Below are 26,657 nucleotides of genomic sequence, written 5' to 3'. Positions count from 1 at the left end.
CGAGGCGAGGCCGAGGAAGAGGAAGAGGAAGGCAGAGTCTGCGGCTGTGCTGATAGCCTCACCTTACAAAAGGTTGCTGGAGGAAAATGCTCGACAGAAGCATCAAAAAGAAGAAAGAAAGAGAGAGAGAGAGTAAGAAAACGAATCAAGTTCTTCAAAGAAAGGTTGCCTTAAAGAAGCTTGTTGCAACACAACAAGCCACATCAGTCACCAAAGGGGATGCAGAGTGTATTTTCTGTGAGGAGCTATTTTCAGCCACAGGTGGGGACTGGATTAGGTGTGAGCAGTACAGGAGGTGGGCTCATGAGTTGTGCTGCAATTAAATGTTATATTCCAATGTTATTTTATGTTATTAGTGATATTCCATTCCAATATTATATTCCAATGAATATTTTTTTTGAATGAATTAAAAACAACTTTTGAAAACCTTTTGCCCCTGAATGTCATTTTAAAGACTGCAGAGATTTAAATTCTTGCATTATTCCAATAATATTTAGTGCAATTGTACATAATGGATTGTAAGAAAAAGGAACACCATAGAAAGGTTAAAGAAAATGTATGTGCAGGTGAGTTAAAAAGAGGGACATCAAATCTCCACATAGTGCAGATATTAATAGTGACATGTGTAACACCATTTCCCCCCATATTATATTTAAATATTTAAAATAAGACAACTAGACTTAAAAGCGAAGTATTACTTACTAAAGAATTTCTAAATAAAACTGATTAAATGGATTTTAACACACCTATGCCATAATCGTCTACCCCCTGGGGGCCAGTTACCCCAAGGGCCAGTTACCACGGTACTTTAAAAAAAAGCCCCTTTTCTAAAAACAACATTTCATAAAATAACTAAAAAAGTTTAAACTGTCGCCATTTATTTCCATTCATAGTTTATTAGCCTAAGCATGTCCTTCATCCACACACCAATTATTTTCCAAACATTGATTTTTTTGTGTCAGCAATTAGACATTGTTCTTAGGGAGGCAAGTTACTCCCTAGTACACTGTGTACATTTATTTTTGCAACGCTTGAGCGCGTAACGCCGGCGGTCTGGTCAGCATGTTATGAAGCTGTCTCACACCGAACTAGTCTACATGAGTTAGAATTTGCTGTCATCTAGTGGCAATCTCAGAGAGGTTTCTTTGCCCCCTGGCGCTGGATGAATTCTATCCAATCACAAAGAACCCTAATCAAATTTCTATGGTCCAATCTGTAAAAATCTATACCACACACACACACACACACACACACACACGATACAAACATTGACAGTTAACCGTTAGTGTTAATATAATCCATCTTCGTATATATAGAGAGAGACACTGTTTGTCCCCTTCTCGGAGTAAGATATTAAAATGTTCAGATAGCTAATTGACTGCAATTCTTTGTCTATCTAAAGGCCTATTCTTCTTAATGCTTAAAGTAGTCTGCCGCTGAAAAGATAACTCGGCTAATATATATCTTGTGAGAATGGTTGATTTGAGAATGAAACAGGTGTGCTGAGGTGGGCTATGAATGACGCAGATCACGTGACTCAGACGCGTGGCTTTTCTTCTGCCTCCCCCTGTTGCTCCTACAAATTGTAACAGGAAAGAGGAAGGATGAGGAAGGACTTCGAGAGCAAAATAGGGTAAACCAACAAGCCATCTATAAGCTATACATCACAATAGGAGCACCGGAACTGTGTGCCGGTCCGATTCATATTCGTCAGCTGGGCCTACTGTGAGTGGCTTTTACGTTTTCAGAAAAAAACCTTGAAGTGCGAGAAGTGGACACCTTGGTCATTGCATGGACCCCATGTCCGCTAACGGGATGTGACAATAAACAGCGAGACTGTCATCATAATTATGGGGTTTCCACGCACGGTCAATGTTAGCTAATTGAATTATAAACGTGGCAGCTCGTTATGGGGATGTGTCATAGTTTTAGATCTAGGATTATAGGACCCCACTCATCGATAACCTACAGCGGGCGAGCGGGTGCTAATGCTGGGCTAGATGGCGAGCCTGGGCAGCAGGACAATTGTTCCGACCTGGAGCTTCGGGATCAACGCAGAGTGGAGGAAAAAGCACGGATCAAAGCAGAAATAAAGAGAAGTCGGAACATAGATAAGAGCCTGAAAGCAGAGAAGAGAGAATACAAGCAGACCCATAGGCTTCTGCTATTGGGTAAGTTAACCTAATTTACAGCGTTGTCCTCTGCACTGCAGGCTATATTTGGCCATATATCCATAAGGGTCTCAGCTTGGTGATCATTTGCCAACAGGACCAGTAACCTATCAACTATGACTGCATAAGCTAGTTCTGTTTCAGTGGGAAGGGAGGGGGGTCCTCTGTAATGTAATATCAAGGTAGGCCTAGTCTATATGTTATTTGACCTATATATCAAGACAACTACTTTTTAATTCCCTTGGATATCAAACTGACTGTCTACACTGATACATTTTATTTAACCTTTATTTAACAAGTTGCCTATTCTACACACCACTGTGGGTGACGTTATTGATGTCCAAACAACACATTATTTTGAGGGACAGTGTGTATTAGAAAGTGACATCTACAGCCCTATTCGTCACTTGTTATTACAAACACATTACTTATTGTAGCCTATAGTTTATTTGGTGGATGAATTTTAAAAAAGACATGCTGCCTTGAGGGTAAATGAGAACAGGCTGATTCTCAAATGCTTGCTATTTCAGCAACGAGAACAAAACCACATCAATTTTGACCCACACACACACACACACACACACACACACACACACACACACACACACACACACACACACACACACACACGCACAAACTAACAAAACATTTTCCATGACATGGAGGCAAGGGTTCTGCTATTGGGTAAGTTAACCTAATTCACTGTGCAGACCTCCACACTGTATTTGGCTATATCCATAAGAATCCATAAGAACAAGTAATCACTGCTTATGGCTTCTTATAACTGCTTATGTAAGTATTGTGTCTTTCCCCTCCAGGAGAAGCCCGTTTTTTCATCTCCACTTCAGTTTTTTCCTGGGGAAGGGGTTGTTTTGCTTTGATCGAGTGAAGGAGAACAGGTTAAAAAAATGTAAACCCTTAAATTGAAAGAGTGTTTGCAAAGTAAGCCCTTGATATAGCCTAGTTATAAACGGTATCACAAGGAGGTCCTTAGCTCTGTTGCCTTTATAGAAGCTGCACCTTTTTTCTAAGTTACACAAGGAAAGGAGGGCAGTTTGCAGAAACAAATGGAAGAACTGTGTGGGCTCTGTGACCAAAATACACTAGTCATGCGGGCTGTAGGTTTAAAAACAGACTGGACACGAGCAGAACAAGATGATAAGTATGCTTGTGAACGATGCTCTAGTAATCCAGCCAGGTGTGAGTTAGTTATAGGTTATTCATTGCATTCTCTTCATTGTACTCGTGATATTCTCCATCCTGTTAGCTAAGCCTCTCTTATGTGTCCTTAGGGGACCTCTGTTTGGAGTTTGAAATGTGTTTTAAAAAAAGTACAGGTATGATTGTGTGGAAAAAATGCTAATTTGTAGAAAACAAAATAGGAGTAGGATGATTATTAGGACTGTTCTGGAGCTTTCTCTTTGTATAAGAGTTGTTAGAGCTAAATTACAATTATGTGTTACGTTTAAATCAGTCCTCATGTAACACATCATAATTACAGTGCCTTCAGAAAGTATTCATACCCCTTGACTTCTTCTACATTTTGTTGCGTTACAGCCTGAATTCAAAATTGATTCATAGATTTTTACATTAATAGATCTACACACAATGATACCTCATAATGACAGTGAAAACATGTTTTTAGAAAATGTTGCTAATTTATAGAAAAATATAATACAGAAATAAATAATTTACATAACTATTCACACCCCTGAGTCAATACTTTGTAGAAGCACCTTTGGCGAGTATTACAGCCGTGAGTCTTTCTGGGTAACTTTCTAAAAGCTTTGCACACCTGGATCGTACAATATTTGCACATTTTATAATTTTTTTTATTCTTAAAGCTCTGTCAAGTTGATTGTTGCTCATTGCTTGACAGCCAAGTCTTGCCATAGATTTCAAGCCGTTTTCAGTCAAAACTGTAACTAGGCCACTCAGGAACATTCAATGTCGTCTTGGTAAACAACGTCAGTGTAAATTTGGCCTTGTGTTTTAGGTTATTGTTCTGCTGAAAGGTGAATTTGTCTCCCAGTGTCTGTTGGAAAGCAGACTGAACCAGGTTTTCCTCTAGGATTAAGGCCTGTGCTTATAGCTGTATTCTGTTTATTTTTATCCTAAGAAACTCCATAGTCCTTGCTGATGACAAGCATACCCATAACATGATGCAGCCACCACCATGCTTGGAAATATGAAGAATGGTCCTCAGTGATGTGTTGTGTTGGATTTGCCCCAAACATAACGCTTTGTATTCAGGACAAAAAGTTCATTTCTTTGCCTGTTTTTGTTACAGAATGCATGTTTTGGAATATTTTGATTCTGTACAGGCTTCATTCTTTTCAGTCTGTAATTTAGGTTATTATTGTGAAGTAACTGCAATGTTGTTGATCCATCCTCAGTTTTCTCATATTACAACCATTAAACTCTGTAACTGTTTTAAAATCACCATTGGCCTCATGGTCATATCCCTGAACAGTTTCCTTCCTCTCCGGCAACTGAGTTAGGAAGGATGCCTGTATCTTTGTAGTGACTTGGTGTAATGATACACCATCCAATGTGTAATTAATAACTTCACCATGCTGAAAGGGTTATTCAGTGTCTGCTTGTTTTGTTATTACACAACTACCAATCGGTGCCCTTCTGTGCGAGCCATTTGAAAACCTCCCTGGTCTTTGTGGTTAAATCTGTGTTTGAAATTCACTACTTGATTGAGGGGACCTTACAGATAATTGTATGTATGGGGTACAGAAATGGGGTAGTCATTGAAAAATCATGTTAACCACGAATATTATACACATGAGTCTATGCAACTTATTATGCGATTTGTTAAGCACATTTTTACTCATGTTATAGTTATTTAAAAAATTGTCTACAAACAAAATTCTACTTTGACATTATGGGGTATTGTGTTTAGATCAGTGACACAAAATTGAAATTGTGTCAATTTTAAATTCAGGCCGTAACACAACAAAATGTGGAAAAAGTGTGAATACCTTCTGAAGGCACTGTACTATAATAAGTATCGTCCATTTTATAGGTCCAGTGACCTATTTAATAAACAGAACACTTTTGATGTTATCAGTTCCACATTTTCATCTTTATTTTTAGACAGATTCTTTTTTGGGGGGGGACTCAAATCCAGTATGATTGTAGCTATATTCTGCCCTGTACTGGCAGGAGTTGGGCATTGCATTTGAATCTAGGCTACTGAAAAAAAATGTCATCCATTTAAAAAATATTATTGTACCACTTTCACACTCAGTTCATCCTATTTGACTATTCTATAAGTTCTGCTGCAAAATAATTGTGTACATGTTCAAGGGCTTAGTAATTTTCTTATTGTTGTGACTATTATATGGAGCCAGATACCTGCCAAAAGATTGAACGTACGTATTGTTAGGATCGTAAGAAAATCGATACGTAAATTGTTAGGATCGTAAGAAAAGCCATGTGTGAAACATGAACGTAAATGTGAAATGGCATCTGTGAACATACAAACACCATGTTACGATTACAGACTAACATTTAAGGCTTGAACAAATCTTGTGTTGCAATTCTGACGTACAATAATTCCTTTCAGCGTTTTGGCAGTTTCATCTCACCAACAAACAAAAAAGTACACCAAATGGCCTGTGAGGAGTGCTACCCGAACATGCATAACACAGTATAAAATAAAAACGGAAGTCAGGGAAACTGGAAAGAGGTATCCTGCACGTTTTCAAGTTAAGTCTCCATTTTCTATTACTCCTCAGTTGAGTTTACTTCACATTTAGGAAGCTAATGTAATGGATTTGTTTGCCAGAGCAAGTCTACATAGCACTAGCTGTATTATGCCTGCAACAGTGACGTTTCAGTCCGCACAGCATGGGCATATCTCTGGGTGACGTGGACGTCGCCATGCATGCACCTTATCAAAATATGACTAATTCAATATTGAACCATCCCATTCTCTAAGCTCTGCAATCATGACCAGTTGTATCTACCAGGAATAATGAATCATAACCAGTTGTATCTACCAGGAATAATGAAACAGAATAATACTAGATGTTTGGTGAATCTATGAATTATGAATGACCACTGGAGTCTTTGCCACTCAAAATATTTATTTTATAGAATATTTTTATATTTATTTCATCATTCAATCTGAAATGATCAAGGGAGAGGTTAAACGTAGGCTATGTCTGGCATAAGATTATGCCTTCTCTTTACAATAACTCTGTGTCAGTGGTTTTTAGGTAGTCTCCGTATAGGCTACTCCCAACTGCTGCCCAGTTGGAGGGCTTGTGATCTCACAGCAACATGCGCCTTCAGAAAAGCACCCATCAGCCTCAGAAGATGTCCTTCTGGAGGCATGTAGTCATAAAGTCATTATACCCTAATGTAGGACTATCTGCCTACCAGCCAAATAAAGTGCAGAGCATGCATGATGCATGCAACTCGTCATTCCAACATATTTGAACATTTAATTCATCCTTCATTCAGTTCAGTCAGTTAGTATGTCATCCATTCAGTCATTTGTCTGAGTTGCAATAGGAACTAAATCAAAGAGAATAGAACAGTCGTATCCATTTGTTCATTGAAATCCATGTGTGTATTCAAAATTATGTAAATTCTCCAAAGTTCTTTGGACTATCACTTTAATAATTCAATGTTTTTTAATTTTGGCCTATCCAAATAAAAAATAGGCCTTCAACTTGTAGGCTATCATTTTGGGTACTGGTGTCTTGTGGAATAATTTTAGAACTCTATTTGTGTTTTATAATTGTTTTTATTATAGGGCTCCCCTTAAAAAAATCCCTAGCTCACAGGCCTCTAAATACATTTTAAACAAAATAGTTGAAGCATGTGCAGTGGCTGATAGGGAAAACAGATCTGGCAATAAACATAGACTATAGATAGTCTTGACTATTTTGGACCCCTTTTCTATTTCCCTCAGGACAGGTTATAGCCAAGACTTAATCAATATTTTGTTTTGTCTCATTTATTGATATGGCTGTAGCTTCTGCGTGATGGGGTTATGCAATGCAAATGGCAATACAAGCCCACGTACAGAGTGGAATTCACTAATACAACAGTCAAAATGCCTAATATAAGGCCTACAGTCTGTGCTCCCAAATACTGGAAAAAGTGTGATTCATTAGGTTACATGATCACCACAATAGCCCCACGCAGCTATAAAATAAATTCTGCAATTATATGGCCATTAAATAACACACAACAGCATGGCATATTTAGATAGCGGAATAGGCCTAGCGTAAATCATATTTACTTTCTATTTTGCAGCTCAGGTGGTTATTCTAGACAAGGCTCTTCTGTGTCTTTATCATTCTCACACGTCATTTGCTGAAGGCCCAAGCCTATACTATGTCATCTACTGGTATAACGTCATTATTGAATGCACTTCTAAAACAAGCTCTAGACTTTTACTTTGGAAATTAAACCGGACGCTGCAAAGCAATTCTAATGTCTGGGCTAGAGTTGCTTGATTGACTAGCCAACTTCGACTAGCTAAGTTCAGTTCATGTCCTTTGCAGATGCCTCATTACTGACAAAGGTTTGGATGCATAAAAAAGATCTGTAACTGAGTAAAGGAAGACGTGAAGTAAGAATTTAACGTGTAAATGTTCATTCATAGTCATAACATAGTTTACAGATCTATTTAACGTTTACGTTTCATGTTTCACTCATGGCTTTTCTTACGATCCTAATAATTTACTCATGATTTTCTTACGATCCTAACGATACGTACAGTACCAGTCAAAAGTTTGGACACACCTACTCATTCCAGGTTTTTTATTCTTTTTTACAATTTTCTACATTGTAGATTAGTAGTAAAGACATCAAAACTATGAAATAACACACATGGAATCATTTGTTCATTAGACTGTCGTTTGGTCTGATGAGTCCAAATTTGAGATTTTTGGTTCCAAATGCTGTGTCTTTGTGAGACGCAGAGTAGGTGAACAAATGATCTCTGCATGTGTGGTTCCCACCGTCAGGCATGGAGGAGGTGTGATGGTGTGTGGGTGCTTTGCTGGTGACACTGTCAGTGATTTATTTAGAATTCAAGGCACACTTAACCAGCATTTCTACCACAGCATTCTGCAGCGATACGCCATCCCATCTGGTTTGGGTTTAGCGGGACTATCATTTGTTTTTCATCAGGACAATGACCCAACACACCTCCAGGCGGTGTAAGGGCTATTTACCAAGAAGGAGAGTGATGGAGTGCTGCATCAGATGACATGGCCTCCACAAGCACCCGACCTCAACCCAAGTGAGATGGTTTGGAATCAGTTGGACCGCAAAGTGAAGGAAAAGCAGCCAACAAGTGCTCAGCATATGTGGGAACTCTTTCAAGATGCTTCATGATTAACTACTCATGGTGTGATTGTATTAACATACAGAAACTCAACTCCTTTTGTTCATCCGACCTAGAATACCTCATAATCAAATGCCGACCATATTACCTCCCAAGAGAATTATCTTCGGTCATTGTCACAGCTGTGTATATTCCCCCTCAAGCTGATACCATGACAGCCCTCAAGGAACTACACTGGACTTTATGCAAACTGGAAACCACATCCTGAGGCCGCATTTATTGTAGCTGGGGATTTTAACAAGGCAAATTTTAGGAAAACGCTACCGAAGTTCTATCAACACATTGACTGTAGTTTAGGGAAAACACTAGATTAGGGAAAACAGATCATTGCTTTTCGCCTTTTCGAAATGCCTACAAGGCCCTCCCCTGCCATCCCTTCGGGAAATCAGATCATGGCTATTCAACGTTGGTCTGACCAATCGGAATCCATGCTTGAAGATTGTTTTTCATCACGCGGACTGGGATATGATCCGGGTAGCCTCTGAGAATAACATTGACGCTTACACAGACACAGTGACCGAGTTCATCAGGAACTGTTTTGGGGATGATGTTCCCACGGTGACTTTTAAAATCTAACCAAACCAGAAACCGTGGATAGATGGCAGCATTTGTGTACAACTGAAAGTGCGAACCACCGTATTTAACCATACAAACAGGCAAAACATCAGTACAGAGACAAAATGGAGTCACATTTCAACAGCTCAGACATGAGATGTATGTGGCAGGGTCTACAGACAATCATAGATTACAAAGGGAAAGGGAAAAACCAGCCACGTCGCAGACACCGACGTCTTGCTCCCAGACAAGCTAAACACCTTCCTCGCCCGCTTTGAGGATAACACAGTGCCACCAATGTGGCCCACTCTCAAGGACTGTGGGCTCTCATTTTCCGTGGCCGACGCAAGGCTGCCGGCCCAGACGGCATCCCTAGCCATGTCCTCTGAACATGCACAGACCAGCTGGCTGGAGTGTTTACGGACATATTAAATCTCTCCCTATCCCATTGCGCTGTCCACACTTGCTTCAAGATGTCCACCATTGTTCCTGTACCCAAGAAACAAAGGTAACTGAACTAAATTACTATCGCCCCGTAGCACTCACTTCTGTCATCATGAAGTGCTTTGAGGCTAGTTACGGATCAAATCACCTTGAGGAATACTTTCGTCAGATTGCTGTTCATTGACTATAGCTCAGCCTTCAACACCATAGTAGCCTCCAAGCTCATCATTAAGCTCGGGGCCCTGGGTCTGAACCCTGCCCATGCAACTGGGTCCTGGACTTCCTGACGGGCCGCCCCCAGGTGGTGAAGGTAGGAAACAACACATCCACTTCACTGATCCTCAACACAGGGGGCCCACAAGGGTGCATGCTCAGCCCCCTCCTGTACTCACTGTTTACCCATTACTGCGTGGCCACGCCCTCCTCCAACTCAATCATTAAGTTTGCAGATGACACAACAGTAGTAGGCCTGATTACCAACAATGACGAGACAGCCTACAGGAAGGAGGTGAGGGCCCTGGTGGAGTAGTGCCAGGAAAATAACCTTTCCCTCAACGTCAACAAAACAAAGGAGATGATCGTGAACTTCAGGAAACAGCAGAGGGAGCACACCCCTATCCACATTGACAGGACCCCAGTGGAGGAGGTGGAAAGCTTCATGTTCCTCGGCGTACACATCACTGACAATCTGAATTGGTCCACCCACACAGACAGTGGGGTGAAGAAGGCGCAACAGCGCCTCAACCTCAGGAGGCTGAAGAAATCTGGCTTGGCCCCTAATACCCTCAGAAACTTTTACAGATGCACAATTGAGAGCATTCTAACGGGCGTTATCACCGCCTGGTACGGCAACTGCACCGCCCGCAACTGCAGGGCTCTCCAGAGGGTGGTAAGGTCTGCCCAACGCATTACCAGGGGGCACACTGCCTGCCCTCCAGGACACCTACAGCACCTGATGTCACAGGACGGCCAAAAAGATCATCAAGGACATCAACCACCCGAGCCACGGCCTGTTCACCTCGCTATCATCCAGAAGGCGAGGTCAGTACAGGTGCATCAAAGCTGGGACAGAGAGATAGAAGCTGTTTTTCAATCAAGGTTAAGGCCATCAGACTGTTAAATAGCCATCACTAGCCGGCTACCATCCGGCTACTCAACCCTGCACCTTAGAGGCTACTGCCCTATATACATAGACATGGAATCACTGGCCACTTTAATAATGGAACACTAGTCACTTTAATAATGTTTACATACTGCTTTACTTATTTCATATGTATATACTGTATTTAATTCTACTGTATTTAGTCAATGCCACTCGAACATTGATCATCCTAATATTTATATATTTCTTAATTCCATTCTTTACTTTTAGATTTGTGTATTTTTGTGAATTGTTAGATACTACTGCACTGTTGGAGCTTGGAACACAAGCATTTCGCTATACCTGCAATAACATCTTCTAAAAATGTATACGTGACCAATACATTTGATTTGATTTAAAGAATGTTGGAAAAACATTCCAGGTGAAGCTGGTTGAGAGAATGCCAAGAGTGTGCAAAGCTCTCATCAAGGCAAAGGGTGGCTACTTTACTTTTAAAGAAGATTTGTTTAACACTTTTTTGGTCACTACATTATTCCATATGTGTTATTTCATCGTTTTGATGTCTTCACTATTATTATGCAATGTAGAAAATAGTAAAAATATAGAAAAACCCAACTTTTGACTGGTACTGTACGTTCAACCTTTTGGCAGGTATCTGGCTCCAAACTATCACCATGAACACAAATAATTTGTACACAATACATAAATTGCCCCTTATTATAAGGGAAAATTCCATTAGAGGAACAGGGGGATCAAGGAAGGCACACAGGAATTCCAAACAGCACGGGAATTCTCACTGATGGGTGCAACAAATATAGCCTCTTCAAGGCACACCTCTAAATATGTTAATGAGCCAGAGATTCTTTCTCTGCCCACATCTCCCCACAATGCACCATAATTCACAGTATGCTGCTGTAAATATACAGCAAAAAATACTTTACTGTAAAAATGCTGTAATTTGCCATTGAGACCCCATGATGCATTGCTCTTTACAGTACTGTATTGTAATATAGAGTTACAGTAGCTTACTGTAAAAGTATTGCTGTGAATTTACAGCAATTTGTTACTGTAAAGATGAAATAAGTTATGATGAACTTCACAGGGTGGTGAAAGTGCACAGTGATGAGCTTGATTCTCCTTTCCAATAAATATCAAGGGTCTTATTCTGGTGACATGATGATCGATGCTTGGCTGCCATTTGACAAATACAAATATTCTCGCTCCTATCTAGAATAATCTCATCATGTAGACTAGCCTCCCTGGACTGTATCTGTGAGCTGTTGGCTAGAGTGCATGTGCCAAGACCAGAGTAAGCACATTTGCTATTTAACAAAACAGTTTTTGTGACAAAACTATTGGTAGAGTTGAAAATGTGATGGAAACATTTTGAACTCTACATTTTTTATTCAGGAGATGAAAACTTAAGCAAAAAAGTACATTTTGGGTGCACTCATTTGCATATTTTCTTTATGTGGATTTGAGAATATTTGCATAAAAATTTGTCGCCAATTGGATGGAAACCTAGCTTGTGTAACAATATTTCCCAAATTTCACCTTCGTGAAATAGCAGAGCATAAGCGACATAAGCAGTCGCTTAGGGACCCCGGCCGCAAAATGTGTAGAATTGTAGAAAATGTGCTTTAAAACCACAACATCTTCTCTTTGCCCCATGGCAAAATGCATCAAATTCCAGTAAATTTACTTTGAAACTGTATTTCTTTTTTCACCGTCAAGACAGGGACCACTAAAATGTTTTACCTGCGAGGTGGGGGGGCCCCAAACCAAATCTGGCTTAGGGCCCCTAAAAAGCTAGGGCCAGCCCTGTGAAATAGAGATGAGGATGGGATGGTTAAAGGAAATATACCAGTCTATATGATGACACGGCTAACCTCTACGGGATCGGTATAATGCATGTTTTTTCTTTGTATTATTTTTACCAGATCTAATGTGTTATATTCTCCTACATTCATTTCACATGTCCACCAACTTCAACGTGTTTCCTTTCAAATGTTATCAAGAATATGCATATCCTTGCTTCAGGTCCTGAGCTATAGGCAGTTAGATTTGAGGATGTCATTTTAGGCACAAATTGAAAAAAGCGTTGGATCCTTAAGGGATTTTAAAGGAAATATATAGGCCTATATGTTTTTATTTACTCTCAAAACAGTGTGATAGTCATCTGACCATATTAGCAGGAGTGCCCAGTTAAAAAAAAAAAGATGTCAGAAACACTTGCGGAAGAATTTGAGCTCTAATATTAGTCTGCCATCATTGTTGACAACACACATGACAATAGTTTACGCAAATTATAATTGGGCATAAATCAATTCACTGAAGACCAAGTAATTGTTAGGTTAGGCCTTCATGTTAGAGGACTTGCATAGACTTTTATATTGTGATTCAGAAACAGACTCCGTCTTTACACCACATAGGCCTACTCATACAGTCAAGTGTAGATACATCTGTTGCTAAATGCAGTAGGAAATCCACATTTTTGCAAGCACATTAAGGAAGACTGGTATGAGGGCCGGGCTGATAATATTTCACATATTGGGAAAATTGCAAAACCCAGTGAAGCAATAAATTAGTAAGCCTATATCTGGCTAGAAATGCAATGTGTTTAATTTGTGTTTATCACTCATCTACATATTAATCCATAAATTAATTTATATCAAGATATACATACATTATTTATAAAGGTGTTTATAAGTAGGTTATTATTAATTTATAGCAGGTTTATAATAATTGAATAAACATTTGTAACACTGGTTGAGATTGTGCATGTATTTGGTGCTTGCAGAGTAGTGAGTAGTTTCAACCAGTTTTATAACTGTTTATTACAGATGTATAAACCACTCTTTAAGTTAAAAGTTAAAATAACTCTTTACAAATCCTTTTGTATTTTCAAATAATTGTTATGATAGGTCTATCATAATTCCATAGCCACCAAAATATTCAGATGTTTAGAGAGGGAATAAATACGTCTAGAGTGAATAGAAAGATCCAGCAAGTATTTATACATTGTATCAATTTTATAATGATTACAATGTATCTGTTGTGCTACAGTAGCCTAGTTGCTTGGTATGGTCCATAGACATTAAAACCAGGGTATGGATGATCATTTCTTCAGAGGGCGCCTTTTTCTCTTCGGAATCGCAACTTCATGACGTTTTGGGCAATCATGTGATTACACTCTGGTCGTTCCCAGGGTTCAGTGAGAGCTGTTTGCCCCACCCCATCTCTTCAACGCGATATATCTCAATGTACAATTCTCAGAGAAAATGGAAAAAAATACTACAAAATACTTAAAAGAAACGAATCTATTCACATTTATTCAAGAGCAGATCTGGCCTTTACATATAAAAAAAGAACTGCCATCGTTCTATAAATGATTAGGCTATATATTGCAGTATGTTCATATTATACACATATGGCCAGCCAGCCCATCTACCATACGAATTCAAAAGGGCTATAAAGCTTAGACTGACAGCATGCTCTACCCGCGAGAAACGGGAACATAACGGAGGATTTTCATAAATATACCTGAATCGGGGAAATTGTATTTATTGCATAAAAGAAGCCCTATTGGAGTCATTGTTTGCCCAGAAAAGCTTACCGATGTGAGGAGAAATACAATTTACAGCGGCAAAGAAAAAGACCGAGAGAAAGGCCTTTTTGATCTGGACAAACCCCAAAAGCAACCAACATCTGTGACGAGGAGGGAAAATAAATTAATATCATTGACTAAAACAGGATATAGTTGACACGGTTACGTTTTGTCCTGGACTTAAAATACATTCGGATGAAGAAGGAAGGGTTGGCGTAATGATCCACATACCGTCATTTTAGTGGAAATATTAATTTAGTAATTTTTTTATCCTCCTGTCTGCTCGGCCCGTCTCGCTGGGGTTGAGGACGGATTGCAAAATAAAAAGGGAAATACGCTTTGATGGAACAGCAAATGTTTTGAATGTCAGTAGTCAGAATTCTACCAGTGAAACCGATGATGGGTTCAAGAGGAGACATTTGCTAGAATTCAGTGTGGATTTCAGCTCCACTGCAAGACGTCGTGGGAATCCCGACTCGAGAGACCATTTATGTACATTGTAGCGCTGAAGAATCATATTCACATTGAAATTAATATTGATGTCTTCATTGTGGATTGACAGTAAAAACCTTATAGGAATCAACCGTCTGAGAGGGCGGTCCGGGTATCTTCATTAGCACCACCACTCCGTTCTCCCTGAATGATCTATTGTAGCCTATAGATAATTAACATTAATATGTGATATAGGCTGCGTCTGTGGAGGCCTTGATCATCTACAGGTTACAGTGGTTTTATTCTGCAACTGGCAATATAAATGTCACCCATTTTGAGCAAGGTGCTTTTCTCCTGGGCCAATTTAGGAATCTAGAATTTTTGTATTATTATTAATCCCCCCCTTCCCCCGAACCTTTTTATTGGGTTTTTGGGAAGATGGGTTGTCTGGGCAATAGTAAGACCGAAGACCAACATAATGAGGAGAAAGCACAGAGGGAAGCAAACAAAAAGATAGAGAAACAGCTTCAAAAAGACAAACAGATATACCGAGCAACTCACCGGCTCCTACTATTAGGTATGTTTCTGACATGTTTAAGTTATTGGTAAATTGTTCCCAGCCTTAGTTATTGTGGCATTTGAGGGTGGCAAACGTCTGACATTGTAAATGACCAATTTTTTAATTATTTTTTTAATTTTTATGTAGGCCTATGTTCCTCCTAGGTAGGCCATTGCACAAAGACCATTACATTTGTTTTATTGGAATGGGTTTTACCTTTGGTTGTGCTGACATTTTCAATAGGAGTTTCTGTTCTTGGAACAGGCCTACCACTGTCAACACTTGTGTCCTGTCATTTTAAGCACTCTGCACAGCTGGACACGAAAAGCCAGCAACACCATTGCACCCCTATTTGCAACAGTGTTTATTTTTCCAGAGCAAAATTGTTGCATGCGATTCTACCCGACTAGGGGAATTATTGCTTGTGGTGTCGGCCTAGCAATGTGTGTCTCTAGGACTGATTTCCCGAAGAGATTAGCCTATAAATAATAGGCATCAGGATTGTGCCGTTTTCATCATCACACACTACATTCTCCTTGAATTGCTTTTAATCGTAATTGTTGTGAATACCAGTACTGACTTAGTTGACACAAGGCCTAGGGTGACGCATTGCATCAAGTTGCTCCTACCTATGTAAAAACACTGTAAATACTCAAGTAACACATTGTATTATCATGTTACAGTACACAGTAATTGCTTTATAATTGTATAGTAATGGAGTTGTTCCTATTACACAAGTACAGTATAACTATTGTGTGGGTTATAATGTTTGGAAGTGACAGCTACAATGCTGTGTTCTTTCACATAGACAGATGGTTAGTGTTTTCTTGACTTAGAACTCTAGAAAACTTGATCAATCATGTAATACCAAAATATGACCTCCAAACTAACAGTTTTTCTTTAATTGGGTTGATTTGGTAGGGCCCTCATCATCATTGGCATACAGAAAACAATTGAATCATTAGGCCTAATAACAATGCAAACTTTGATTCCTCCAAACATTGATTCCTGTCTGAAGTGACAATGACTAGGAACAACATTTTTTTTCTAAACCCATCAAAAACAACATTATTCATGCACTGCAAGAATTAACTTTTGGATACATGAACTCAACAAAACAATGTTCCCCGTATGAAACAAAAATACAATTTCAAAGCTGCATACTTATTCAAATGCACTTTTATTTGTTGCTGCACAGTAATAGGGACCTAGGTATTTAAGACCCACAAAATCTGTAAAAAGGGGCTCAGGCCCAAGTTAGGATGTGGTCTGTTTTCCTTTCATTTAGCAAGTAGCATGTTGTTAGCACGAAGGAGCAGCGTTTGTTCTCTCTGTTCCATTATGGGTGGCGAATGACTGTTCCGAATATCCCCGAATATTCCCAGCATTCCATGCCCCGTGGTTAGTGGACAGTCATCACTAGGGCCAGGAGTTTCTCCTGACCATGTGGTCTGGCCAGGAACAACTCTGGGCCCTTAGTTGTAGGTTGTAACATGGTTGGAGACTGAAGTGATGTGTGATTTACATGCCTAGAATTTACCTCAATAGAATTGATATTGCCCTAAAGAGACCACTGTCAAGTGAGGTGTTTTTTAAACCTACATCTTCCTCTTTTCTCTGTTTGCAGGTGCTGGTGAATCTGGGAAGAGCACGATAGTCAAACAGATGCGAATATTGCATGTGAATGGCTTCAATGCAGAGTAAGTATTGTTTTTCCCAATTTCATAAATCTTTGCAGAACCGTGTCAAGCACATATTATTTAGTCGGAGCCACTTGAAAGCCATAGGGGTCTTACTCCAGTTATATTACACAGATTTGAACTCTAAATTGGTAACCAATGTCCTAGGATTCTCAGGTTGATTATTCGCTCCGGGCTACAAATGCATTTTGTTTTGTGACTAACTTTTTATTTCGGGTTTACAGGTACAAAAGCAATCAAAGAAATGCATACAAAGATAACCCAAACCCACAATTGCGTCACATCCCAGAAACTATATGATTGTTTGTCGCCAGAGAGACTAGGTGTTAGTTATGCCTACAGGTGAAACTCTGCTCGAGTTAATTGATCATATTTACAACGTTTATTGCTCTAAGAATTGCCAATTTTATAAACCTTTTTTAAACAACAAGTGGTTGGTAAGCTCCAAAAAATACAACAGGTCCTTGAAGTTGTTTTTGAATAGTTTGAAATCACATGCATAGCTTACTCCTGCTCCGTTCGTGCTATTGCGTCTTTTATAGCAAATTATGAAAGTTTTTGGTTTCACTCATTTCTTTTCATAGTCACTATAGCATGTGCTATAGTACGCCGACATCAATACTGTAGAACCTTAAGAGAAACTGAACTTTAGACACTTAAAACCTAAGAAAAACTGTAATTTGCCTCAGGCTTTTGTTTTCCCCAACAATATGTGTTCATGCAGGCTTCATTTCTGTGGATTCTCACTGCTCATGTACAAAATGATTCTGATCATTCCAGAACTATAATAATCAACGGTGTTTCCGCTGCAAAAATATGGAACATGAAAAAAATGAAAAAATTGTGACATGAGGTGGTTTCTGTGAGAAATACAGGCAGGGGACGGGTAGTGCAACCCTAGGTGGTGTTTACCCCAAGTTACCCTAATATTATATTCACTGTGTTTATGCACGTTTTTTGCTACATAAAATTCATCAATACAATGCTAACTAGTTAAAAGATCACATTTGGTATCTAGCTAATGATTAGCTCAATAAGGTAAATGCAGATAAGCAACCCAATGTTCCAGCCTATTTATTTATAGTCACTATACTGCTATCAGTTGGGCTTAGGGTTGGGCGATGTCAACCTTTGTCCTATCGTGATTAAGTACCCATAAAACATTGTGATATACAATGGTATCGCACCCTATTGCCCCCCCCCCCAAAAAAGAATACAATTAAAATAAAGACAGCTAAAAAGGACCACTAGCATGAGCTCACATGCTATGGGCAGGACGAGAGGAATCATTCTATTTTGGAGCCAAATCTTTTTTAGTAGCCTATCCCTGATGTCGATTAAGGCAGCCCTCAGCACTTCTCTGATTCAGAGGGGTTGGGTTAAATGCAAAAGACACATTTCAGTTGAATGCACTCAGTTGTACAACTGAGTAGGTATCCCCCTTTCCCCTTCCTTTTTTAGTAGCCGATTGGAGATGTATGTCTGTGTGTGTCTACGCGCAAGACGGCCTCGTTGGCTGTGCGTCGTGTGATGGGTTGTAAATCATCCAGGACCCGGCTGCAGAGCAGGCTACTCTGCTGTCCCCAGAACTGGATAATTATTCAATGATTGTTATTAAGCCTAGGCTTCTATACATTGCTAATAATAGGCTATGGAAATAGGCCTACTCTACACATTGTTTCTCTCATAAGCTTTGCTGTGATAGAGACTCGACTATAGACTCTGACTTTCAGAATTGTTCCAGTTACACACTTTACTAGAGTAGCCTATTTGGAAAATACTATTCATAACTTTAACTTGTCTTAATGCTTTTGATAGGCTATTTTAATGAGTAGGATATGGCTTTTGTTCGTTTGGTTCTCAACAGCAAGGAGGAGGGACGCATGCATCATTCCTCTTATAATAGACTAAGCTTTGCTCAACTGTAAGGCTTGTTCAAACTACTTGTTCCATTTTTCTATCTTGCGATTCTTTGTTCTATTTCTCTCATTATTACCTTAGGCCTATCATGTTTTTAGGTTATTCAAAAACAACTTTACTTTCTGAGAACTCTGTTAGATAAATCCATTTTTTGATCATGAAGTAGCACTGCGAGAGGCGGCAGGAGAAAGCCAGTATGTATAAAAACTTGAGTCATATTCTTATCAAACGGAGAGAAAATACAAAATTAGTCTTTTAAAATAATTACACACCGGAGTGTCCGCTCTAAAAAATTCAATAGGCTTCAGCTATATGGCCCAGATCATCCGGCATTGAGAGAGAGGGAAGACCAATATATTATCTGGCAGGACATTTTGCGCCGCTTTGGTGAAAATCTTAGCTCTGTCTACATTGTTCTCTTGCATTCTGTTTATTGTTTAGGTGAAATAGGTTATGCAGGCTATAGCAAAGGAATAGGCCCTGCTGTGGGGTTCCAGTCAAGTTGAAAAACAGCGCCTTCAGAATGTATTAACACCTCTTGACTTTTTCCACATTTTGTTGTGTTACAACCTGAATTGAAAATGGATTAAATTGCGATTTTATGTCACTGGTCTACATACAATACCCCATCATGTCAAAATTGAATTTTTACAAATGTAATTTAAAAAATTAAACTTGAAATGTCTTGAGTCAATAAATATTCAATCCCTTTGTTATGGCAAGCCTAAATAAGTGCAGGAGTAAAAATAAGTTGCATGGACTCACTCTGTGTGCAGTAATAGGGTTTGATTTTTGAATGAGACAAGTTCACCTTTCAGCAGGAAAATAACCAAATATGTGCTTACCAAGACGACATTGAATGTTCCTAAGTGGCCTAGTTACAATTTTGACTTACATCGGCTTGAAAATCTATGGCAAGACATGAAAATGGCTGTGTAGCAATGGTCAACAACCAACTTGACAGAGCTTGAAGAATTAAAATAATAATAATGTGCAATAATTATTGTTCAATCCAGGTGTACAAAGCTCTTAGAGACTTACCCAGAAAGACTAAGGGCAGTAATCACTTCCAAAGGTGATTCTAACATGTATTGACACAGGGGTGTGAATACTTATGTAAGTAATATTTCTGTATGTCATTTTCTAAAAACATGTTTTCACTTTGTCCTTATGGGGTATTGGTGTATCGATTTAATCCATTTTGAATTCCATTAATCGATTTTGAATCATCTTCGATATCCAATACTATCGTAATATTGCCCAACCCTAGTTGATAATGCTTATTGCTAATAGCATACCTTAAAGTATGGACCATGCATAGTCTATATGCATGGTCCAATATGTTAGAATCATTTAAACAAATCATTTTACCAGTATGTTATTGGGCTCATTTCTGGAGGTGGAAATTATATTTTAGATGGTGTCAGCGTCATTTTATTTTCATTAATTTTGGAGTAGAATGTCCTTTTAAAAAGTCACCAGAAGTGAGTTTCTCAGTCCTTTCTACACATATACGTCAAAAGGCCTTGGTTCTTACTGATGATGGAAAAAATTATATTATTTTTGACAATATGTCATATCGTTTTTGACTATCGCAGTATTATTTTTGCATGTTACCTGTACCTGCACCAAAACTCCAGTATTTGTCCTTCATAGCTTGTTCTCCATCTTCTTTTTAAATAGGTAGCCATTTTTTCCCCAGCACTTTTATTTTCACGACTGATCAAAACTTGTTCTCACGGCTCTCTCTTGTCCCTCTGCGGCAGGCATATGATGAGCAATATGTTTGGAATATCAAATCGCAATACAATCACAGTATCTAATCGCGATACATCGTATCGGCACCTAGGATAACATCGTATCGTGAGGCACCTGGGAATTCACAGCCCTATTGGCTTCCACATATGGCTAAATAAGATCAGATCAACTTCATTGTCCAAGGGAGAAATTTGTCTCGTGTATATACACGCACCACTGCTCACACATTAAATGCATATCATATAATACAGATCACCTAATACAAAGCGCAATTTCAAAACATGTACTGTAGTAGGTAAACATTACACACCGACACACTTGCAGACACACATTTGTTCACACACAGATCAGTCAGTCAGTCCATAGCAGGGACCTTTATACAGATTGTCTTGATGGTCAATTCAGGACAGATGTTGTGTGTTTAGTGTTCCACAGCCGTGTACCCCGGTGTAACCTATTGATAAATACTTGCTTCGGTTCAGGGTTGTTGCCTCTGCTTGCCCTTCAGACCAGAATGTTGTTCCTACCTACTGAAAGGGGGACAGGCAGTGCCAGTCAGTGCTAGGTGCTGGAGAGCAGGATGAGGACAGAAGTAGATGGAGGTGGGGAGTGACAGAATAATAGGGAGAGGGGATAAGAATGGAGGAGCAGATAGAGGAGAAGAGTGGTATGACAGAGGTGAGAAGAGATTGGTATGGCATTTTTTTTTTTTTTTTTACGGTTGTTTTCGGGGTAATCGTGTGAGGAATGTGGTGGAGTCTCCTCTCAGTCATACAGTACACTACTCTTACTTGCTCGCGGCAACTCCTAAATTCTTACAACCCAGCTACACAGAGACTGATGAAATGCATGAAGAATGCGCTATGTATCTGTCTATCTATCCAAATTACGTTGTCTCTCCGTCATCCATCAACGCATGAGCCCCAAAGCAAAACCGTTGGCTCAATTTTTGATGGATATGAAATCTGTGTGGTTGGGCCCCTTTTTTAGGGTTTGCAGACTTCAGCCATGAGTAAAGATTGCCAATCTGCCATTCTGCTTTTCAGTGTGTTACTACACCTTTATGTTGGTTTTGATTCTATTTGGTCACTGACTTTGTAATTTTCATGCTTCTCAGGGAGAAAAAACAGAAAATTCAAGACATAAAAAATAATATAAAGGAAGCTATTGAGGTAAGTAATTGGTACTGTTTTCTGTTGTTTTCCTCCCTCTTATATGAGTAGTCAGTACTAGTATCCCAGTAGAGGAAATCCTTCAAATGTTTTGAAGTATCGATTTTGAAAATAATATTTACGTTTTTCTCAGTATTTTTTATATTTTTTAAGCAATGTCTTTCTATTTTTCCTTCATTTCAGACTATAGTGACAGCCATGAATACACTCACACCCCCAGTCCAGTTAGCCAACCCAGCACACCAGTTCCGAATCGAATACATCCTGAACCTAGTAAATCAGAAGGATTTTGAGTTTACATCGGTAAGTATTTTTCGATTTAAAGAAATCACACACTATCCCTGTCATGTTGGCATGTTTCGGGGGTTTTTCTCTGACGGTGCACGTCAGGTAGCCACCCTCTGGAGACTGCAGTAAAAGAGGTGGTCCAATGAACCACACTCACTCGATGAGTAACTTTGACTGAAACCTGTAGATTTGTGTCTTTAGCTCCGTGGGGTAGAACAGTCTGGTTTGAACAACTCGGATAATGTTGTCTTATTCAGAGTTCATGTCCCAAAGGATTATCTCCATCTCAAAGTTTTCAACTGTTGAAACTATGAATATTAGTCAAACTGGCTGCCAACTTGATGTAGGTCGACGTTTTTTGAATTTCAAAAGGAAGAACTCTAAGATGAGGCAGGATATAATAGGCCCACAGTCAGTGAATGGAGGAATGGGTAAATATGTGAAAATACTGGATTATAAATTGTGCCTTCCTGTGTTATACTTACGCTAAAATGTTTATTATATTCTACCGAGCCATTTGCTTCATGTTCCTATTCTTATCTTTTGCTATTTCTTATTCCTGTTGCATTGTTGAGAAGGAACCTGCAAGTAAGCATTTCATTGGACAATGTATGCCACGCGTAATTCCGTACATACGATTAATAAAACTTGAAACTTGGGCCAATAACTTCCTAGTGGAACATCACATCAGTCATGGTAGCTACTACAGTATGGTGTCGATCTGTCTGTCTGTTTTGTGGTTCAGTAATTAGCAGGTGTACTCTCCTTGGGATGCTCACAATTGAATGAGGCTCTCACCTGAGAGATGCATGGCCTGTGCCTGTTAACACTGATTGTGTTTAACAACACTAAATGGGTCTGATGGGAGTTCCCCTCTGAAACACCAGGACCCTCAGGGATTCCCTCCAAACTGTATGTTCCCAGGGCAGACAGGCGTGCAGACCGGCAGGGTTGCCAGACAGACAGGCAGGGTAAGCAGGCAGGCAGGCAGGCAGACAGCCAGGCAAGCAAGGCATGTAAAGATGTTCAATGCAAGTAAGCCAGAAATTCCGAACCAGATTAAATGTAATTTCTAAAGTGATGTATGACCAATATGTAATAACGTTTTCTGATTCTGAATCAGAAGATACAACTAGGGCTGGCACGATTACCGTATAACTGTGTAACCGATGGTTATGGATGAAGTAAAATAACTGTCATAACCGTTTAAAAAAACATATATACTCAGTGTACAAAACATTAGGAACAGCTGCTCTTTCCATGACATAGACTGACCAAGTAAAAGCTATGATTCCTTATGGATGTCACTTGTTGAATCCACTTCAATCAGTGTAGATGAAGGAGAGGAGACAGGTTAAAGAAGGATTTTTAAGCCTTGAGACAATTGAGACATGGATTGTGTATGTGTGCCATTCAGAGGGTGAATGGGCAAGATAGAAGATTTAAGTGCCTTTGAACGTGGTATGTTAATAGGTGCCAGACGCATCGGTTTGAGTGTGTCAAGAACTGCAACGCTGCTGGGTTTTTAACGCTCAACTTTGTCCCGTGTGTATCAAGAATGGTTCACCACCCAAAGGACATCCAGCCAACTTGACACAACTATGGGAATATATCCCTGTGGAACGCAGGAGAGTCCATGCCCCGATGATATATACGTTATTTTGGGGGGAGAGAACAGCTGACTGAAGATGGGATGGCATGGCATTCATGCGGTTGAGTCCGTTTCCGCGATAACATGGACTCTTAACAACGTGATGAAACATTGTTGCCTCTTGCTGAAATAAGCAAGGTGTTATAGCAAACAATGAATAAAATGGGCTTAGAACATCTAACCCTGGCAATTTGAATGGTCAACTCTTTTTTTTCCCGGTAAACTCTTAGAAGCGGTAAAGAGGTCAATCGAACTCGACCAAAACAATGGAATTACAATGGAAACACGTGGGGTAGGGCCGTGGGGGAAAGATCATGAGTCTCCTCATTGCCCCCCAGCAAAAATAAGTCTACATTTAGGCTGTTGTTTATATGTGTATGATGCTTGTATGGATGTCAACCCTAACACAAGCAGATGTTCATGTCATCGTTACCAATCAACTGCTTTACACTTTTTTTTAAACGACTTTGGCTGTCATCGCCAATTTCTGTACGCTAGCTATGCTAACCAGCGTATATGAACGAGAGTTAGCGTTTAGCAGTCACTTCTTCTAAACCTGACTACTACATGCCAAATATATCCAAATCAGACTTAAGTAAGGACATTGTTGGCCTGTTACAATAGAAAAATCTTGACGGATTTGACGAATATCCACTTTGTTGGATCAGATTTGTTGAATGTGCGCCATTCTGGGCAATGGAATGTCTGCGTTCCATTGAATTTTTTAACGCATCTGTGGGTTCACTCGCAATGGCTGCCTGGTATTGTGATGCAATCATTTCCACGGTAATATAGAATGTTCATTCAAATGATGTTAACTGATGTGGCTCATGCAATGGAATGTCGTTTATGTAATGTCAGTTGAGTTGAATCAACAAATCACAGCACATATTGATGGGTGCCATTCCTGCTTTTACTTCCTGCTTTTACTTCCTGCTTTGCTCCTATGGGTAAGCCTACATTCGCAATGGCCGCCAGTCCACCCATTAGGCCATCATTGACTTGAATGCCATCATTGATTTCTATGGCAGCACATAGCCAGGAGTGGAGGAAAGGAGAAGGGTTATGACAGACGGTTGGCCAATTACCGTCATCCAAAATTCCATGACCATCACAGCCCTAGGTTAGAGTTTGCCCTGATGCTTTCTATAGGTTTGGAGATATTTTATATGGTCTGTTGCTGTGCCAAGGGAAACTCTGTCAATATGGTGGATTGGAATGTATGTGGCTATTGACTACTTCTCTGAAGCATCGAATGCATTACATTAATGTGGGTTTGTGTGTGTTTTGGGCAGAGAAGACTATCTGATAGGCCTCTGCCTCCTTCCTCTCCCCCTCCCTCCCATCGCCTGGCCCTAGGCTAGGGCCTACCAGGAACCAGTCTGACTGGTTCGCTCTGCTTGGGCTTCTGACAGGGAACAGGGAGACTGACGGGGGGAGGGAACACTGTAGAGAAGGAGAGGGCTGCTGAGCTTAGGTGATATCCTGAATATACTGTATCCTTACCATTGTACAGCCCCCAACCCTTAAAGAGTTTGGCTTATTCTATGTAACGGCCTTGCGTCTCAGTGAAATTCTGTCCGTGTCTCAGTGAACTTTCTGAACCTCTATGTTAATTTTCCTCATATGTCTCCTCTCCTCGCTGTCTGTCTGTCCTCAGCTATGTAGCTGATGGGATACCTTGTGAATAGGGACAGGAGTTTTAGCCTACCTGGTTAGCCTATGTGGTTAGGTGAAACACCTGGCCCTGCTTCTGAATCACTAGCATTCAAATGCTCGTTGACTTACCACAAAACTGAATGTCAGGATTGCAGTGTGTTCAGAGTGAGACTGACAGATAATAACATTTATGTTTTGTTTGCATGTTGGTAGTTATATCAATTGTCATGTAGGCCTTTGTCTTACTATTGTCAAATCAAATCAAATTGTATTAGTCACATGTGCCGAATACAACAGGTGTAGACCTTACAGTGAAATCCTTACTTACGAGCCCCTAACCAACAATGCAGTTTAAAAAAAATACGGATAAGAATAAGAAATAAAAGTAACTAAAGAGCAGCAGTAAAATAACAATAGTGAGACTATATATAGGGGGGTACCGGTACAGAGTCAAAGTGCAGGGCACCGGTTAGTTGAGGTAATATGTACATGTAGGTTATTAAAGTGACTATGCATAGATGATAACAACAGAGAGTAGCAGCGGTGTAAAAGTGGGGGGAAATGCAAATAGTCTGGGTAGCCATTTGATTAGGTGTTCAGGAGTCTTATGGCTTGGGGGTACAAGCTGTTTAGAAGCCTTTTGGACCTAGACTTACTTGGTGCTCCGGTACCGCTTGCCGTGCGGTAGCAGAGAAAACAGTCTATGACTAGGGTGGCTGGAGTTCTTGACAATTTTTAGGGCCTTCCTCTGACACCGCCTGGTATAGAGGTCGTGGATGGCAGGAAGCTTGGCCCCAGTGATGTACTGGCCGTTCGCACTACCCTCTGTAGTGCCTTGCGGTCGGAGGCCGAGCAGTTGCCATACCAGGCAGTGATGCAACCTGTCAGGATGCTCTTGATGGTGCAGCTGTAGAACCTTATGAGGAAGCCTAGTTGGGAATTCTTAGAGAATCCTTATCGGTTGAGAAGGGAAAGTTATGTTTGCTGTCCCTCATTGTTCCTGTGTAGGCTCCTTGATTTGAAGAATGTTTGGTTGCCTCTGTATCTCGTGTCCTGCGCCCACTCTGTCCTCCACTCACCAATGTCAACATGGCAGCATCTCCCCGAAGGGATGGGTACAGCTGTAGGTTCAATGAGACCACTAAAAGGAATACACATGCAATACCCTCCCCAAATATGTTATTTTACAGACTAAAAAAAGCATTCTGATTGGTTGAATTAATGTTGAATTCCAAATCGACTCCTAGCCTCCATGTTAGC

General features: G+C 39.9%; 1 pseudogene; it reads left to right on the top strand.

Annotated features, from left to right (window-relative positions):
- Nucleotides 1–1,571: 1,571 nt before the first annotated feature.
- The window catches only part of LOC139535459 (guanine nucleotide-binding protein G(s) subunit alpha-like), a 46,780-nt pseudogene continuing 21,694 nt past the window's right edge, over nucleotides 1,572–26,657 (top strand).

The sequence above is a fragment of the Salvelinus alpinus genome, chromosome 12 (genome assembly GCF_045679555.1).
Source record: "Salvelinus alpinus chromosome 12, SLU_Salpinus.1, whole genome shotgun sequence".
In the NCBI taxonomy this organism is placed as follows: domain Eukaryota; kingdom Metazoa; phylum Chordata; class Actinopteri; order Salmoniformes; family Salmonidae; genus Salvelinus; species Salvelinus alpinus.
This window is presented reverse-complemented; position numbering and strand designations above follow the sequence as displayed.